Genomic DNA, 15,492 nt, shown 5'->3' with positions numbered 1-15,492 from the left:
CATGACCCTGCAATACTACTACTGGGTATATACCCAGAAGAACTGCAAGCAGTAACACAAGCATATATCTGCACATCAATGTTCATGGAAGTGTTACTCATGATTGCCAGAAGTTAGAAACAACCCAGGTATCCATCAACTGATGACTGGATAAACAAACTGTGGTGTATTCGCACGATGGAATATTATGCAGCCGTAAGAAGGAGTGAAGCCGTAAAGCATATGACAACATGGATGAACCTGGAGGACATTATGTTGAGTGACACAAGTCACAAACTAAAGCACAAGTCCTGTATGATTGCATTACTATGAACCAAATATATCGTGTAACGTATTATATGATTTAAAATTTTTTATATGTATACAGTACATTGAATTGAGAAATGCATGTTTTTATTCAACTGCATTATCTTTTTATTTTTAAATTATTGTTTATATCTTCAATTATTAAGTGTACAAAATAAAGTTGAAAAAAAAGAAAAAAGATCCTATGGTAGGTGGTGTTATCTTGAATCTTACAACCAAAGCACAAGCAACAAAAGAAAAAAAAATCAGTGTTTCTGGAAAAGGACAGAGAGTGAGAGGTAACTGCTACAGGGTGTGGAGTTTTTCTTTTTGGAGTTATGAAATTGTTCTAAATTTTTTTGTGGTGATGAGTGCATAGCACTGTGATTACACTAAAAGCCATGGATTATACATTTTGAAAAAAATTAGTTGGGAATATTCATATTTCTGGGTTTCCTAATCTGTTCCATTGATCTTGCGTTTGTCTCTCCTTGAATTCCACAAAGTCTTGGTTTCACTGTAACTCTGTAATCAGTCTGGAAATTAGCTACACTGATTCTCTTTATTCTTTTTCAAGGTTGTTCCAACTCTTCTAGTTCCTTGCCTTCCATATACATTTTAGAATAATTTTATCTGTATCTACTAAAACTCTTTTAGAGATTTTGTAAGAATGCACTAAACCTGTATATCAATTGAAGAGAATTGACCTTTTCACTATGTAGAGACTTCCAATTCATGAACAGGGAATATTACTCCATGTATTTATATATTCTTTCATTCATTTCATCAACAGTTTGTAGTTTTCAACATACGAAACTCTTCCATGTTTGGTTTGATTTACACCTATAAGTATTTTGTTTTTGTTTTTGAGTGATTGCAAATGATATTATATTTATAATTTTGGTTTCCACATGTTCACTGCTACTATATAGAAATAAAATAGATTTTTGTTTGTTTCCATTGTATCTTGCAACCTTGCTGAATTCACTGGTAAGATCTAGAAGTTTTGTTTTGGTTTGGTTTTTGGTTTGTTTTTTTTAGGAGGTACCTGGGATTGAACCCAGGACCTCATACATGGGAAGCAGGTGCTCAACCACTAAGCTACATCCTTTCCCCCTAGAAGTTTTTTTTTCTTAATAGATTGATGCCATGAGATTTTCAACATAGACAATCATGCCATCTCAAAAAGGGACAATGTTATTTCTTCCTTCCAGTCTGTGTGCCTAGTATTTCTTTTCTTGACTTATTGCATGGGCTAGAATGTTCAGCACTGTGTTGCATAAGACCAAGGAATGCAAACATTCTTGCCTTTTGATCTCAGTCTTAGGGAGAAAACATTCAGTCTTTCACCATTAAGTATAATGTTAGCTATGGATTTTTTTAATAGGTGTTCTTTTATCAAGCTAAGGAAGTTCCCCATCTATTATAGTTTTTTGAGACTTTTTATCATATAAATGTTGAATTTTGTCAAATGCTTTCCTGCATCAATTGATATAATCATGTGATTTTTCATGTTAGCCAGTTATATAGGTCAATTTTCAAGTATTGAACTTGGTCATACTATATAATTATTTTTATATATTGCTGAATTCTATTTGCTAATATTTTGTTAAGAACTTTTGTATCTATATTCATGAGGGAGGGAGGTCTGTAATTCTTTCTCTTTTTTCTTATTGTCTTTGAGTGCTTTTTGTATCAAGGTAATACTAGCTTCATAAAATGAATTAGGGCCCTGATCTGGGGGAGGCACGAGCAGTTTCAGAGCTCAGTCCTCTCGCAGAAGATTTGAGCAAGCAGCAAGCACTGGCAGAAACCTTTTTCTCAAGGCTCCAGAAAACAGCTACATGATCACAGAGACAGGACAAGCAACAAAGCAAGAAAACGTTTACCTAAAAAGGGTAGGACCTTCTGGCACTGGCTGCCCCTTCCCTTCTGCCCTTGCTGACTCAGGGCAGAGCTGGTCCACATTCCCCGTGTGGTCACTGGTCCAGTTTCGCAGGGAACTGATCTCCCCCACGCACATCCTGGGAGCATGTATGGACAGCCCAGCCTGGCTGGGGGTTGCCTGAGAGATTCACGGCGCCGAAACGCATCCTGCTCTCCTACAGAACGCTGTGGGAGGGCAGTCGAGTGGCTGCCTCGGGCAGGGGTTGCCGGCTGAAGAATGAAACAGTGCAGAGCAGGGAGGAAACCGTCTGCGGTGGAAATGGGGGACCTCCCGGGACGCCACGTTCATGCCCACAACGCGGGGCATGGGCAGGTGAATGGGAGGCTCTGCCCTCGGCTGGAGCTGCTCTCTGAACTTGTTGTGGGGGTTCAGCCCTGAAGGAGAGCATTTGCACAGGTCAACCTGTACAGACTGGAAAAGGTCCGTTCTTTTTATCCTTTTTATTTTTATTTTTTAGCTCCTGGAATTCAAGGAAAGCTCCATCATAACACTAGTTGAATAAAAGCTTAAGGAACAAAAAGTGTCAAGAGTCTAAATTCAAGCAATAACATTAAACATCAAAAAGTCCAAGTGTCGGGAAACAGACTTTGGCCCAGTGGTTAGGGCGTCCGTCTACCATATGGGAGGTCCGCGGTTCAAGCCCCGGGCCTCCTCAACCTGTGTGGAGCTGGCCATGCGCAGTGCTGATGCGCGCAAGGAGTGCCGTGCCACGCAAGGGTGTCCCCCGCGTTGGGGAGCCCCACGCGCAAGGAGTGCGCCCCTGAGGAAAAGCCGCCCAGCGTGAAAAGAAAGAGCAGCCTGCCCAGGAATGGCGCCGCCCACACTTCCCGTGCCGCTGACGACAACAGAAGCGGACAAAGAAACAAGACGCAGCAAATAGACACCAAGAACAGACAACCGGGGGGGGGGGGGGGGGGGGGGGGGATTAAATAAATAAATAAATCTTTAAAAAAAAAAAAAAAAAGTCCAAGTGTCAAAAAAAGTTTCCAAAGCATACAAAGAAACAGGAAGTGACAACCCAGGCAAAGAAGACGATGAAAATATTAGAAACCAGTAATGAGGAGGACCCGGCCTGGGACATTCCAAACAAAGAAGTTTAAAAGAGGGCCCTAAATATGCCCAAAGAGCGAAGGGAAAACATGGACAAAGAATCAAAGGAAATCAAAATGATAGGTGAATATAAAAAGAAGGTTAATAAAGAGAAAAAATCATGAAATCAAACAGAGAGGAAGTCTATAGTAACAGAAATTAAAAACTCCCTAGAGGGGTTCAAAAGCAGATTGGAGCTGCCGAAAGAATCCATGGGCTTGAAGATGAGACAAGTAAAATCATCCAGTCTGAGGAGCAGAAGAAAGAATGAAGAAACGTGAACAGAGTCTGTGGAACGTGTGGGACACTTTCAAGGGTACCAGTAAACTCATTGGGAGAACCCCGGAAGGAGAAGAAAGGGGCAGAGAGACTATTCAAAGAAATAATGCCTAGTAACTTTCCAAAGTTAATGAAAGACGTGGATATACACACCCATTTAAAGTACTGAGGGAAATGGAGGTGGCTCAAACAATTGAGCTCCCACCTATCACATGGGAGGTCCTGGGTTTGGTTCTTGGTCTTCCTGGAGAAGACGAGCAAGACAGCAAGCTGGTGCAATGGGCAGGCATAGCGAGCTGGCACAGTAGGATGATACAACAGGCAGACACAAAGAGGAAAGACCATGAGAGACGCAACAAAGCAGGAAGCTGAGGGGCTCACGCCACTGAGCACCTCTTTCCCACATGGGAGGTCCCGGGTTTGGTCCCCAGTGCTTCCTAAAGAGATGAGCAGACACAGAGAGCACACAGCAAATGGACAGAGAGAGCAGACAGCAAGCGCAAAAACAAGGGGGGATAAAGTTTTTTTTCAATCTTTAAAAAAATAAAGTACTGAGATAAAAAATTGCCAACCTAGAATTTTATCTCTGAGAAAGCTATCTTTCAAAAATGAGGAAAGATAAACAGATAAACAGATGCTGAGGGCCTTTGTCATCACTAGACCAGCCCTACAAGAAATGCTAAAGGGAGTTCTTCAGGTTGAAAGGAAAGGACACTAGACAATTTTTTTTTCTCTCCCCATTCTCTCCCCCGTCCCACTTCAGTTGTCTGCTCTCTGTGTCCATTCACTGTATTCTTCTGTGACCGCTTCTATCCTTATCAGCAGCACCAGGAATCTGTGTTTCTTTTTTTTTTTTTTTTTTGCGTCATCTTGTGCCACCTCTCCGTGTGTGTGGTGCCATTCTTGGGCAGGCTGCACTTTCTTTCACGCTGGGCGGCTCTCCTTATGGGGCGCACTCCTTGCGCGTGGGGCTCCCCTACGTGGGGGACACCCCTGCGTGGCAGGGCACTCCTTGTGTGCATCAGCACTGCACATGGGCCAGCTCCACATGGGTCAAGGAGGCCCGGGGTTTGAACTGCGTACCTCCCATGGGGTAGATGGACACCCTAACCACTGGGCCAAGTCCACTTCCCTACACTAGACAGTTGAGTGAAGCCACAGGAATAAAAAAAGATCTTCAGTAAAGATGTCATGGATAAATATAAATATCAGTACTATTGTATTTTTTATTTGTAAATCCACTTTTTATTTACTATAGGATCTAAAAGGACCATAAAAGGATGCTAAAAAATTTAAACCTATAGTTAATACTAGAGTTGACAGGTGTATGTCCAAGAATCTTAAATCTTTGGGCTGTCCATGTGCCAGTTGGCCCTGAATCTCAAAAGTGTTGCAACACCTACTCTCTGGTTCACTGGACTCCCCCTGAACAACTAACAAGGAGATGATGGGAGACAATGACCATCCCAAGGAACAGAGAGTCTGCAACTGCAAGCAAGATAGTGCATCCATCAGCCATTTGGGATCGAGACCCCCTCTCAATTAAAGGTGAAGTGGGCATCACCATCCCAGAATCCTCAGGATTGGGGAATGAATGCTGGACTAGAGTAGACTTACTGGTATTCTACCATAGATTTATTGTGATTCTAGCAATGGAAGAACATATCATTGGTGCGGAGGCAGTGGCCACTGGAGGTGATGAAGAGGGACAAAGGAGGTGTAATATGGGGCATTTTCAGGACTTGGGAAATGTCCTCAATGACATTGCAATGACAGATATAGGTCATTATATATCTTGTCATAACTTACAAAATTGTGCAGGAGAGAGTGTAAAATATAATGTAAACTATAATCCATGCTTAGGGGCAATGCTTCTAAATGTGTTCATCACTTGTAACAAATGTACCACACTAAGGAAGGATGTTGTTAATGGGAGAAAGCATGGAAGGGGTAGGGAGCAGGGCATATGGGAATCCCCTATGTTGTAACATTTATGTAATCTAAGTACCTTTTTTAAAAATTAAAAAGTATATTATTTTTTAAAAAAGGACACTGTAAGTAATTGTGCACCAATAAATTAGATTACCTAGACAAAAGGGACAAATTCTTAGAAACACAAACTACCTACCTTGACTCAAGAAGAAATAGATCTCAACAAACAAATTTTTAGTAAAGAGATTGAGTCAGTCATCAAAAACCTCCCAACAAAGAAAAACCCAGGACCAGAAAGCTTCACAGGGGAATTCTACCAAACATTCCAAGAAGATTCAGCTCCAATTCTGCTCAAACTTTTCCAAAAAATTGAAGAGGAAACATTCCCTAAGTCATTCTATGAGGTCAACATCACCCTCATACCAAAGCCAGATAAAGACACCACAAGAAAAGAAAACTACCAACCAAATATCTCTTATAGATGCAAAAGAGTATAGATGCAAAAATCCTCAACAAAATACTAGCAAAAGGAATCCAATGGCATATTAAAAGAATTATATACCTAATCAAGTGAGATTTATCCCTGGTATGCAAGGCTGGTTCAATATAAGAAAATTAATGTAATAACCACATTAACAGAATAAGGAAAAAAAAGAAACACATATTCATCTCAATTGATGCAGAAAGGCATTTGACAAAATACAGCACCACTTCTTGATAAAAACACTTAGAATATCAGGAATAGAAAGGTACTTCCTCAACATGATAAAGGGCATATGTGAAAAGCCCAGAGCTACCACCCTACTTAATAGTGACAGACTGAAAGCTTTCCTTCTAAGATCAGGAACAAGACAAGGATGCCGAAGCAATTAGGCCAAAAGAAGAAATAAAAGACATGCAAATTGGAAAGGCAGAAGAAAAATTTTCACTATTTGCAGATGATATGATCATATATACAGAAAATCCTGAAAAATCCACAACAAAGCTTGTAGAGCTGATAAATGCATCAGAGTGGCAGGGTACAATATCAACACCCCCAAATCTATACATAAGCAATGAAAAATCAGAAGAAGACATCAATGGGGGAAAAATCCATTTACAATGGCAACTAAAAGAATGAAATATCTAAGAATACATTTAACCAAGGATGCAAAGGACTTGTACACAGAAAACTACAAAACGTTGCTAAAATAATTTAAAGAAGACCTAAAAATGGAAGGACTTTCTATGTTCATGGGTTGGAAGACTAAATGTCATTAAGATGTCAATCCTACCCAAAGTAATTAATAGATTCGATTCAATCCTAATAAAAATTCCAATTATCTGCTCTGAAGAAATGGAAAAGCCAATCATCAAATTCATGTGGAGGGAGGAAGGCAGAAAGAGGGGCTGAGGACAGAGAAGGGGGCAGCGTGGGCCAGAACCTCGAGCTTGTCTTCAGTTGATTTTTAAAGATGGAAAGTTCACGGTGCAAATTATTATTTCCAGTGCTGGGTCTGGAGACCTGACAGAATGGGTGCTGATGGAGCTGGAGGGGCAGCTCGAGGTTCGCTACAGCACCAGATTCCTGGGAAACCTACCTTACACCACTGAGGGAATCCCTGTGCTGATCATGGGGCATCATAACCTGTATGGGAAAGCCATCCACCTAGAGAAAACTTCTGGTCTTTGTCAGGGCAGCAGGACTGTGATGAGCTTGGCCACAGGACTGGCACCTCATACCTGGTGACAACACTCATCAAAAACAAGATCCTTTTCAAAACTCACCCCAGTCCCCAAGAAAGTATGAAAGAACCCCAGATTTTCCCTAGAGAGTGGCCAATTCCTTGGGCTCATGCTCCAGTGCCACCCTAGGATGACTCGATGGTTCCCTGGGCCCACAGGGTGGTCCCGTGCTGAACACAGGCCACCCACTGGTGTGAACTCAGACCCTGTCCTTGTGACAGCTGGTTCTCTTGGTGGAAATCTGGCCTCATTTCCAAGGAACCCATCTCCTTGTCCAACTCCATCAGGCTCACTGGCTTCAAATGCCGCACCTTTCCCTGCTGGTGTTCATGACCCAAGCACGGCTTCTTTTCCAAGAGGGATGAATCCCACTGGCACAGGCACAGTTTCTTTCCCAAAGCCAGGTGGCCTGTTGGGCCCAGGCCAACTCTGAACCCAGGACCCAGGACCTCTGTCAAATCCAAGGTTAAGGGGTCTTCCAGGCCCAGGCCCTATATCCAACTGAAGGGCAGGTGGTCTCCTAGGAGCAGGTCCTGACCCCACTTGATGGCCTCATGGGCCCTAGATCTTGACCCAGCATGAGAGTGATCAGGCCCTTTGGTTCAGACCCTGCCCCAGGTCAGGCATGTTCCCAGGCCCAGGCCAGGTCAGGGGGCCTGGGTGCAGGCCCCAATATGGACATCAGGGCAGGTGGCCTCAGGGGCACAGGCTCTGGCCTTAACTTAAGAATGGCTGGACCGCAAGGCTTAGGTCTTGTCCCCATTCTAAAATTTGCAGGTCTTTTAGGAGCAAACTCAGCTTCTTTCTCACAGGCTTCTGGAAACATGGGCTCAAGGCCATCTTCCATGGCAAGAGGACCTGGTCCCACGGGCCCAAGCTCGGGTCCTGGCTCTTGGGGAATTGGCCTTCCAGGGCCAAAACCATCTCCCATGTCAAGGGTTCCTTGCTCCATGGTCTCTAATTCAGCTAATTTCTCAAGGCCAGCTGGCCCCTTGGTGTAAATGCCAATTCCTCTCCAAGGAGGACAGGTTCAGGGGGACTGAACCCAACTGCCTTTTCTCAGTCTTCTGGCTCATTGGCTTCAAACCCAGCTACCTTCCAGAAGTCTGCTGGCTTCCAGGACCGAAGTCCAACAATATTCCCAAGAGCCTCTAGGCCCCAACTCAGCGAACTTCCCAAGGGCCACTGGCCTGCAGGGTCCAAGTTCAGCTCCTTTCCCAAGGACTGCTGGCACATTAGGCCCTGGACAAATTGCTTCCCCAGGGGTCAGCTTCTGAACTCTGGGCTCTTCTGCAGCAGGCCCTGCGGGTATCTACCCAGCTCCGTTTGCAAGGTCAAGTGGCACCGTGGTCTAAACCCAGCTGCCTTTAGAGTTTGGTCACACTTCCTAGAGTGGGGAATCTCCCTGGTGCAAACCCAGCTGCTTTCCCCAGAACAGGGGGTCCAAGGACTGTGATGTACCCAAATGGAATATTACCCCTTGAACAGCACTGTCCCTCCAGGACCACCTTGGTCTCTAGGTGCTGTGGTTCTGAGCAGGGCTCTCCTTTAGGTAAAAGGGTAGATGTGGAGCTGTGGTCTAAAGCACCTAGCTGGGGCTCAAGTTCAAATGAGCCTTCTTTCTCCTCTGCTAATTTCTTGACTGAAGATGTTATTTGTGGGACATAGGCTGTGATGGAGGGGGGAATGATCCTGGCCTTGAGAAGAAGGGTCTCCAGCCTTCCAGAAGCCTGCAGTGCTTTCGCCCCACCACTTTTGTCCCCTTGATTATATTTCTTGAATTGTTCTTGTGGACTTTTCCCTCAGGGATACATTGGCTGCAGACCCCAATCCACACGGATTTCCCTGCTCTCTAGAAAGGTTGCATTGGTGAAGGACATGCTTCAGGAACCTGCTCATCCTCTACTGCCGTACCTTTTCCTGAGCACAGGGCAGGGAGATGGGCAACCACTTCAAAGACCCACCAGATATGGTTTCTGCTTCACTGACAGCCTGAGACTCTCCTCCTGGGACTTAGAGGCTACCACACTTGAAGCTCATCCAACTCCCTTCCCACGGAATCTCCCAATCAAAGAACTTCAAAATTTAAACTGATGTGGATGGGAATTGGGGTGGGGGTGGGGGGACAAAGGAAGAAACTATTGTGCTTTGTTCAACCTGACATGAAAGTATGGTTGTTTTTCCTGCATTGTGTCTTTTCATACTGTTTCTTTCATAAATGAGGGGAAATTTTTCTCTTTTTTTAAATATGGAAGGGTAAATAGTCCTGAGTAACTAAAGCCATCTTGAAAAATAAGAATGTAGGTGGAGAATTCACACTTCCCAATCTTAAAACTTATTACAGGAAAGCGGATGTGGCTCAAGGGATTGGTCTCCCATCTACCATATAGGAGGTACAGGGTTCAATTCCCAGGCCCTCCTGGCGAAAGCAAGCTGGCCCGCGTGGAGAACTGGCACAACAAGATGACACAACAAAGGAGACACAGTGGAGGGACAATGGAAGATGCAGTGAACCAGGGAGCTGAGGTGGCTCAAGCGACTGAGTGCCTCTCTCCCACATTGAAGGTCCCAGGTTCAGTTCCCAGTGCTTCCTAAAGAGAAGATGAGAAGAAAAGACAAGCAGACACAGAGTGTGTGGTGAATGGACACAGAGAGCAGAAAGCACAAAAATACAATGTGGTGGGGGGATAAATAAATAGACAATCTTTTTTTAAAAAACACAACTTATTACAAAACCACAGGAATCAAAACAGCATGTGGGAAGTGGATGTGGCTCAAGTGATAAGGCCTCTGCCTCCCATATGGGAGGACCCAGGTTCAATCCCTGGGGACTCCTGGTGAAAAAGAAAAGAAAGTGTGCCTGCGTGGTGAGCCAGTGCCCACGCAGTGAGCAGAGTGCCCGTGCGAGTGCCCATGTGGTGAGCCAGTGCCCGTGCAATGAGCCGAGTGCCCACATGGTAAATGAAGTGCTAGCTTGAGTGCCCATGTGGTGAGCCAGTGCCTATGTGGAAAGCCAAGTGCACACACAGCAAGCTGAGTGCCCATGCAGAGAGCCAGTGCCTACATAAGTGAGTCATGCAGCAAGATGATGATGCAACAAAAGAGAGACAAGAGGGGAGTCAAGGTGAAGTGCAGCAGAGACCAGGAACTGAGGTAGCACAATTGACAGGGAACCTTGCTCCAAATCACAGGTCCCCAGGATCAAATCCCTGTGAATCCTAGGGAAGAAAGATGAGAAGAGAAGACAAAAAGAGAAATAGATACAGAAGATTAGTGAATGGACACAGACAGCAAAAACAGCAGGGAGGGGGAGGAAAAAAATAAAGTGCATTTAAAACAAAACAGAACAGCATGGTACTGGCAGAAAGGATTGACGTGTAGAGCAATGGAATCTAACTGAGAGATCAGAAACCAGCCCCCACATTTATGGCCAACTGATTTTTTACAAGGGGGCAAATACCATTCAATTGGGAAGAATTGTCTCTTCAATAACTGGTGCCGAGCAAGGAAACCAGATCTCCATATGCAAAAAAGAAAGAAAGAAATAAGAGGACCCCACACCATATGCAAAAATCAACTCAAAGTGGATCTAAGTAAAATAGCCATAACTATCAAACTCCTAGGAGAAAACATAGGGAAACATCTTTAGAACCTTGTGTTCAGCAATGGTTTCTTAGACTTTATACCCAAAGCACAAGGACAAAAGAATAAATACAGATACAGGTCATTATATATCTTGCCATAACCTACAGAACTGAGTGAGAGAGAGTGTAAACTACAATGTAGACTATAGTCCATGCTTACTGGCAGTGCTTCAGATGTGCTCATCAATTGCAATGAATGTGCCTCACTAATGAAGAATGTTGCTAACGTGGGAAAATGTGGAAGGTGTGGGGAGAAGGTCGTATGGGAATCCCCTATATATTCTTTGTAACATTTATGTAATCTAGTGTCTTAAAAATTAAAAAATTGAAAAGACAAATAAAATTTAAATAGTCAAACAGTACAAACTACGAGATGTAATATTTTCAGTAAGTGTATATTTTAGTTCATATATGAAAATGTTACTAAAAGTGAATTTTTAATTGAAATTTATTCACTTTCTCATTATTTAAAAATTAAAGAACAAGTCAAGAGAAAAGGAAAGAAAAAATAAACAGAACCTCAACAAAATTAAACACTTTGTTCCTCGAAGGACTTTATCAGAAAGTCAAAAGACAATCTAAACAATGGGAGAAAATATTTGGAAACCACATATCCAGTAAAGGATTACTATTCAATATATATATAGAAATCCTTCAACTTAACAACAAAAAGACAAACAACCCAATTTTTTAAATGGGCAAAAGACTTGAACAGACATACCTCCAGAGAAAATATAAATGGCCAGAAAGCACATGAAAAGATGCTCAACATCATTAGCCATCAGGGAAATACAAATCAAAACCACAATGAGATACCATTTCATCCACATTAAAATGGCTGCTGTTTAAAAAAAAAACAAAAAAACAAAACCCAGAAAGTTACAAGTGTTGGAGAGGATACAGAGAAATAGGAACACTCATTCATTGCCAGTGGCAATGTGAAATGGTGCAGCCACTGTGGGAGACAGTTTGGCAGGTCCTTAGGAAACAAGGTATGGAACTACTGTGTAACCTGGTAATCCCACTACTAGAATGGAAAGCAGGGACTCAAGCATATAGTTTAACACTGATGTTCATAGTGCTATTATTCACAATTGCCAAACTGGAAGCAAACCAAGTGTCCATCAACCAATGGATGGATAAATAAAATGTGGTATATGCAGACAATAGAATATTATTTAGCGGTAAAAAAGTAATGAGTCCTGTTACATTCAACAACATGGATGAACTTTGAAGACATTGTACGGGATGAAATAAGCCAGACACAAAGGACAAATATTGTATGATCTCACTGATTTGAAACAATTAGAATAAGCAAACTCACAGAGTCAGAATCTAGAACATAGCTGACCAGGGGTCAGGCTGGGGACAGGGAACGGGAAGTGAAGACACTGTACAGGGTTCCTGTTTGGAATGATGGAAATGTTTGGTAATGGGTGGTGGTGACGTAGCACAAAATCATGAATGCAATGAACAGCATTGAAACGTATATCTGAATATAATTAAAAGGAGAAATGTTCGATTGTATATCTAACAACAATACAAAATTTTTAAAAAATCCATGAAACTACACTATACAGTGAACTCTAAGTTAAACCATGGACTTTGATTAATAGTAAAATTATAAAAAAGTGCTGTCATCAATTGTAACGTGCTAAACACCAATGCAAAGTTTTGGTGGTGGTATATGGGAATCCTGTATTTTATGGACGGTTGTTCTGTAACCCACAACTTCTTTAATAAAGAAAAAAAAATTTTTTTTAAATCCACCCTGGGCCACACCTTATCTGAAACAACCTCATCAAAATTTCCTATTTACAAGGGTTCACACCCAGAGGAATGGACTGAGTTTAAGAACGTGTTTTTCTGGAGTACAAAGCTCCAAAACACCACAATTGTATGTGATGTGAGTTTCTGTTAGTGTGTCAGTCGGGTTTCCAGAGAAACAGAACCAACAGGATTGACAAGTCCACATTCCAGAGAGTAGGCTGCAAGGTGAAAACTCTAATGAAGGGTGAGGTGGACTTCAGAAGCTGGCTGGCTGCAGAAGAGGCAGGATCTCTTCTTTCCTAATTTCTGGTTTTCATACCTACGACTGATTGGATGAGGAGACTCCTCTCCTTGCTGAAGTCAATCTGCTTTGTTGCCTGTAGATCAGCCAAAGATGCAATCAACTGACTACGGATGCTAGTCCATCTATAAAATACCCTCACAGTGACAATGGACACCATATCCTAGCCAAGTTAACACAGGAAATTTACCGTCACAGTCAGCATATAGTTGGGTCATATACTTAATCCACTCTGACAATCTCTGTCTTTTAATTGCTTTATTGAGACCATTTACATTTAAGGTAACGAATAATGTTAGTGTTTAAATATGCCATTTTATTTTTCCTGTATAGTGCCTCTGATTTTTATTCCTATGCTTTCCTTTCTCTGCTTTCTTGTGGGTTACTTAAGTATTTATTAGAATTAGTGGTTGCTCTGGGTATTACATTATATGTACCTAACTTATCACAGTCTACTGGTGTCCTTATTTTGCCAGTTCAAGTGAAGTATAGAAGACTCACTTCCCTTTACATCCCTTTATCTCCCTATTTATATGAGATGGTATTCTTAATATTTGTTCTATATACATTTAGAACCACATTAGATAATGTTATAATTTTGCTTCAACCATCCAACATAGTTTAGAAAACTCAAGAGGAGAAGGGAAGTCTGTTGTATTTAACTATTTTTGCTTTCTGTGTTCTTCCTTCCTTCCTGATTGTTTTTGTTTGCTAGGGCTGCTTTAATTTCTGTTTCGCTTAAACAAGAGAAATTTCTTGTCTCACAGTTTTGGAGGTTAAAAGTCCAAAATCAATGTGTCGGGAGCAGATGTGACTCAAGTGGTCGAGTGCCTGCTTCCCACATGGGAGGTCCTGGGTTTCGTTCCCGGTGCCTCCTAAAAAAAAATCAAGGTGTCAGCAAGACCATGCATTCTCTGATGTTCGTAGCATTCTGGTGGGAGCTTTTGGCAGGAATTCCCTGTTTACCTGGATATAAAAGTCCCCTCTTCCCTAGGAAAGAGTTTCTTCACGGTTGCTGGGCATGTACTGAATGTCCTGTAGCTAGCAATCCTTCACCTCAGGCAGCCACCCCTTGAGGGCTCTCCCACAGCCTTCTGTGGTAGCGCTCTCCAAGCTGCCTTCGAGACAGAGAAAGTCCTGGGATGGAGAGCCTGGGACGAGCGTCGTGGTTCAGTGCCTCAACAGCCAGCGGGCCGACTGTGCCAAACAGCCCTGCTCCCAGGGTGTGTACGAGGTTACTCAGCTCCCTCTAGAAGTGGGAGCTGGGACCTGCGCCAGGAGCACGGGCTGCCTCCGCTGAGCCCGTGAGCGGTGGAAGAGGGGCCAAGCATGAAGACAAACTTGTAAGCTGCCTTCTCCTTGATCGGCGCTCAACCTGTGACACCAGTCTTGTGAGTTTTGGAGCTCTGAGGAAGTTGTTTCTGCTAGTTCTTGCTGGTTGTTCAAAGCTTCAGTGGTGGATGGAGCCCTGGAGCTTTTCACTCTGTCATCTGGAGAGAGCTCCCTTTTGCTTTGGCTTTGTTGTCTGTAGCTGTTGGCATTTCTGAATGGCCAGCTTATCCAGTACCCAGTTTTGGGTAAAGAAGGAAAAAAGAAAACCCAAGGAACTCACTTCAAGGTTGTTCTTTGAGAGTCAAAGCACCGAGCTGCTCTGTTTTCTCTCTACTTTTCAAAATCTTCTTATATAAGACTTATACATAGTCTCTAGGGTTTTATTTATACTCAGCCAGATGAATAAGGAAAGGTGCATATACTCCATTGTCCTGGAAGCAGAAGTGCCTCTCAATAATTTTTATTTAAATTTTTATTGTGGTAACATATATACAACATACAATCGATCATTTTAACCTTTTTCAAGTATAGAATTCAGTGGCATTAACTGCATTCACAATGTTGTGCTCCCAACACCTGCATCTGTTACCCAGCATCTCCATCATCCCAAACAGAAACTCTGTATGGATTAAGCACCAAATCCTCACTCCTCATCCCCACTCCCCTGCCTCTGATAACACATTAATTCTGTCTCTAAAATTTGCATATTTTAGTTGTGAAATCATACATTTGCCCTTTGCTCTAAGGTTATTTCATTCAACATGATGTCACGGTTCATCTATGTTGTAGCATTTATCAGAACTTCATTTTTTGATGGCTGAATGATAGTCCTTTGTATGTATATGCCATATTTTTGTTTATCCATTCATCTGCTTATTGAAATATGGGTTGCCTCCCTCTTTTGGCAGTAGCAATTAATATTATTATGAATATTGGCATAAAAGTATCTGTTTGAGTCCCTCCTTTTAATTATTTTGGGTATTTTGAGGAGCTGCCAAACTATTTTTCACAGTGACTGTACCATTTTACATTCCTATCAACAGTGTCTGAGGGTCCTTTTTTCTTTGCATCCTCACCAAAACTTATTATTTTCCATTTCAAAAAATAAGTCTTGGGAAGCGGATCTGGCACAAGCAATTGGCTCCCGACTGCCATACAGGATTGATTCCCAGGGTCTCCTGGTGAAA

At 42.6% G+C, this 15,492-nt stretch overlaps 1 protein-coding gene and 1 pseudogene across 1 annotated transcript in view; one reads left to right on the top strand and one right to left on the bottom strand.

Annotated features, from left to right (window-relative positions):
• Positions 1-15,492, bottom strand: part of TMED4 (transmembrane p24 trafficking protein 4) — a 211,472-nt gene that overhangs the window by 119,962 nt on the left and 76,018 nt on the right. The gene's annotated exons all lie outside the window — the stretch shown is intronic.
• On the top strand, positions 7,319-14,273 carry LOC101418579 (decreased expression in renal and prostate cancer protein pseudogene; annotated as a pseudogene).

This window comes from Dasypus novemcinctus, chromosome 5 (genome assembly GCF_030445035.2).
Source record: "Dasypus novemcinctus isolate mDasNov1 chromosome 5, mDasNov1.1.hap2, whole genome shotgun sequence".
NCBI classification, from domain to species: Eukaryota; Metazoa; Chordata; class Mammalia; order Cingulata; family Dasypodidae; genus Dasypus; species Dasypus novemcinctus.
This window is presented reverse-complemented; position numbering and strand designations above follow the sequence as displayed.